This window comes from Vicia villosa, unplaced genomic scaffold (assembly GCF_029867415.1).
Source record: "Vicia villosa cultivar HV-30 ecotype Madison, WI unplaced genomic scaffold, Vvil1.0 ctg.000278F_1_1, whole genome shotgun sequence".
In the NCBI taxonomy this organism is placed as follows: Eukaryota; Viridiplantae; Streptophyta; class Magnoliopsida; order Fabales; family Fabaceae; genus Vicia; species Vicia villosa.
Window position 1 is genome coordinate 656,902 of NW_026705117.1, and position 4,508 is coordinate 661,409.

General features: G+C 31.0%; 1 long non-coding RNA gene across 1 annotated transcript; it reads right to left on the bottom strand.

The window, feature by feature from the left end:
* Window positions 1-261: 261 nt before the first annotated feature.
* LOC131626251 (uncharacterized) lies at window positions 262-3,271 on the bottom strand. The gene is made up of 4 exons (XR_009291076.1): window positions 2,968-3,271; window positions 2,817-2,888; window positions 2,554-2,577; window positions 262-617 (listed from the first exon to the last, which is right to left on the bottom strand). It is a non-coding gene; the product is annotated as an uncharacterized LOC131626251 (long non-coding RNA).
* Between the last annotated feature and the right edge of the window lie 1,237 nt (window positions 3,272-4,508).

Genomic DNA, 4,508 nt, shown 5'->3' on the forward strand with positions numbered 1-4,508 from the left:
TATATATATATATATATATATATATATATATATATATATATATATATATTTTCTTCAAAATTTACAAAAGTATTAATCTAAGATACACAAGTGTACAAAATTATAAGAAAGTTTACACACGGTGGACTACTACAAAATAACAAAACAACAAAAATCCAACCATTTAAGTCCATTCGCGCACTTGAAATACCAACATGCATCCACGAAAAGATAGATGAGTTGTAGCTGCTGAAGACAACACCAAAATTACATTTGCTGAGAATAAACAATAACACTAATTAACATCAGCAGACAACACAAAAGTCAAGAAACTAGCTCGAATCAGAAATATAGACAGTTTCATCAAAAAAATACAATAAAATAGTTTAAACTTTTGACAATAATTGACATAACAAAATGTAACATTATTTTCAAAGTCACTTGTCATCCTAAGTTCTTCTCTTTATCATCCATCTCATCATGATCATTACCAACCTTGTCATAATCTTCATCGACATTTTCATTCTCATTTCCTCAAATTCATGTATTCTAAACAACTCGGTTGACAAGGAACATAAGCTATGATAAGTCGGGCTTAGATTCCATTCCAAGAGTATATATTCTTCCTTTTTTTATTTCTACAACATCACACCACACATGTAACTCAGTCAATAGGATAGTTCCTCACATGTAACTCAGTCAATAGGATAGTTACTCGTTGATATTTCTTGGATCAATTTTTCATATCTATCTATATACTTTTTTTGTTAAGAAAATAAAACTAATTAATATTTTATAAAGCTAATTAATATTTTAAGCAATAAAATAAAATGAAACTAAACAAAAATAATAATAGAGAAAATAAAAATATATTAGCAATATTTTAAAAATACAAATGAGACACATTTTAGTTCATAGAATGATGTAACATAAAAAGTTTATCATCATACCAAAAAAATCACCCCTACAACTACACATCAAATATACCATGGCTTCCTTATGAGGTTGCAGAATTAGAAAATGGTGCATAGCTTTTTAATCTATCATATCAATACCTAATACAAAATAACATAAAAATCATCTACAGTAGAACTAATTAAACACAAATCACCTAGTAACTAAACTTTTTAAAATATATAATCAAAATGCAATAAAAAAATCATGACTTTATGAGATTGAAAATTCAAGCAGGTTAGAGTTACTACTACAAATTTAAAACACAATAGTTTCAAATCAAAGGGATAAAAATAGTTAATCAAACAAGAGAAGTAGTCAATAGCTAAATAAATTGGGATACTTTTTTCATTTTACTTTATATACCATTTACAATATGAAAATATTGTCTCATGAGCATTAATGTGTATAGTTACAGCTAGTTCTCTCACTGTCTTGACAACAGAGCCAAATTGATTATTGTCAAACTCACCATAAGCATTATTTGATTGCTCTGTTTTGAGCCAATCTAAGAATCATCTACAATGACTAACCAAATTCTAAATTATATCTAGTGTTCTTTAAGAAAGAGTGTAGTCATATGTGAACACTATAAAGTTTCTACTTTCTAGTATGAATCATTAGCAGTTAACAAAAAGTTAACAAAAGTGCATGATATTTTTCATAAAATAATTACAAACAATTATATATTTTGTTCTGTAATGAGGAGTTAACCACATTTCCCTCTCTTGCCAGATTCAAGGTAATGCAAAAGGGTTAACCTTTGCATGGATGAAAAACACTCTGTTTTTTATTTTAAGAGACAATGGTGACTCCAATCCAACTAGTTTCTAAAGCAAGGGAATAACTATAGATACAAGATAATCATACATTTAGATTGTGTCTGAGTTTGCTTAATTGCTATAAAATAGTAGAGAAAAGGCTTTGCAATGGAGGACAAGGTATTTTCCTGACTTCCTATTTAGACCATACATTTAGATTTTTCAGCCAATAATTCTTGAGATTTTTACTTAGAAACTAAATCAACCAAATGGTTAATTAATCTATGGATAAGTGAGCTTCTAAGGAAAAACTAGAAGAAAAACATATAAATAATTAACTCTGAAGACATCGCCGACATTAATAATAATTATCCTTTGTAAAACATGAACTAATTCTCATCTAACTGGAACATGTATAGTAGAGGCTACAATTGAATCATCCAACTTATATCACATACCAAATACCAGAAGACGGTTGTCATATGCTCCCATAGTCGAATCTTATCATTTGCTCAACATCGACTTGGCTAACTGAGGATATACAGGATTTACTTGATAACAAAATGAGATTTTCAACAATTTTTGGCAAATAAGCATTGTCATAAAAATAAAGGTATCACTCACACAAGACAAGAAATTCATCATTTTTATATATGTTAAGGTTATAAACACAAATTTATTAGCATTCTAGAGAAAGATTGAACTAAACAATGTTCATATTAAAGGATAAATATCTTTAAGCAACTTCAATGCAATCTGGAACTACAGAAGCTAAATTAACATTTACATGAGGTAAAGATTTTTCATGAATCATTGAATTTTGAGAGAGAAATGAAATTAAGAAATAGTTACTACGTACCTTCTTGAATTTTCTCTTCAAATCCTGAAACATACATTACAACCACAAGCCACAAAACATTAACAAAAGTAACAAATCTTATTCCCAAATCATTTGCTAGTTTAACGCAACGAATAAAACATCTAAAACAAACAAAATTAATTAAAAAAAATAAACAAAACAACATTCAATGATTAACACATACACAAATTTCTTTAATTAGGGTAATAGAAGAACTAGAAATGAAGGTAAATTATGAAAATAAATGAAAGAGAATCGGAAACCTGTTGAGGAATTCAAATTGCAGCCAATAACAAAGCGATTCAACTTTTCAGTAAGCATATCAATTAGTTTATCTGCAAAAGACGAACGCGGTTAGTTAAATTAGGTCAAAAAAGATAACGAAATGAAGTTAGGGAAAGAGCGAGAGAGTACCTTCCATGGTTGGCTGGAGAATGTAGATCTTGAATTCAGAGAGTAGTTCTTCGAGCTAGATCGAGAGATTTAGAGAGAAAACGAAAGAAAGAGATTGGAGCTAGTTTGAGAGATCGAAATCGAAAGAAAGAACGAAAGAGAGTCTTTGATGGCATGGTTCGGCGCTGCACTCGAAGAAGAAGAAGAAGAAGAAATAAAAGATTTGCTGCAGTACTAAAGTAGAGATAGGGTTTTTGGAAGAATTTCATTTAACTTTTTCCATCGGTTGAATGTTGGACCGATGTAAAGGCCCAAAGACCATTAGCTTTTCCCATCGGTTGAATATTGGATCGATATAAAGGTCCACTTTCCCATCGGTTAATATATAAAACCGATGTAAAAGCCATTATAAACGAATTTGGTTTTAATTACAATTCTGCCACCGCCTATTTTTTTTTAATTTTATTTATTTCTCCTATCGATTAATATTTATAACTGATGTAAAATCCCTTATAAAAAATTCTTCTTATTTACAATTCTGCCACCGCCTATTTTTTCATATATTTTTTATATCATTGGAAATAAATATCTGATGTAATATTATTTACAAATATTATTCCCATCATATATTTTAATACCTGATGTAAAATCTTTTAGGCAAATGTCATATTTGTAGTAGTGTAGATCTTTGAAAATGACTGTGTCATTACCGTTCGTGGTAAATGAATTAGATCTTCGAGCGTTGACCGTGTCATTACCATTCGTAGTAGCTGAATTAGATCTTGGAGGGTTGGAGATTTCGTTGATTTGCATGTATCTGTATCCTGCAATAGGTATAGTTAGTCTTTATGCAATGTCATGATGCATGTATTATGTAATGAGTCCCTCAAAATAAATGAGAAACTTTGTATGTTATGGATGAGTTCATTATGAGGTAAGGTATGCAATGTATGAATATGTTAATGACATATGATATGTGAATATGATTTATGTTGTCTTGATTGAGAAAATAAATCTATTTGTCTTTATGATGATCTTGTCTTGAAGATGCTCAGCTGAGGATTTATGTTTTTTGCTTGGGGATGAATAGTAGCTTGACGCGCCCTGACTAGGGCTAAAAGATTTTGATAAACCAATGTTGGAGAAGAGCGAATTGTTGGAGAACCGGTAGTGTTGAAGATGTGAACTCTGTTGAGGAGCTATGTCTTTGTTGGGACGAGAGCATTTGAAGATATCTTCTTGAGGATCGCTCTGTGGGGATATGATCTTGTAAAGTCAGGAAGGCATGAATGCCCTGAACATTGCCCCCAGTATTATAGTAACTACCATTCCTGGATTTATATTGATTAGGACACACCACTGAGTATTGATCAAGATGTCAAGCTGGATTTGCATAGATTTGCCCCTACTAGTAGGGACTTTGGGAAAGATTTGCCTTGGAAGGACTTTATGAGATGTGCACTATGGGCGTCATGCCCCTAGTAACCATAGGCCCAAGACAATGCCCCATGTCGATTGGGAAGTTGCTTCAGATCTACTTGGATGCATGCCCCTGATTGTTT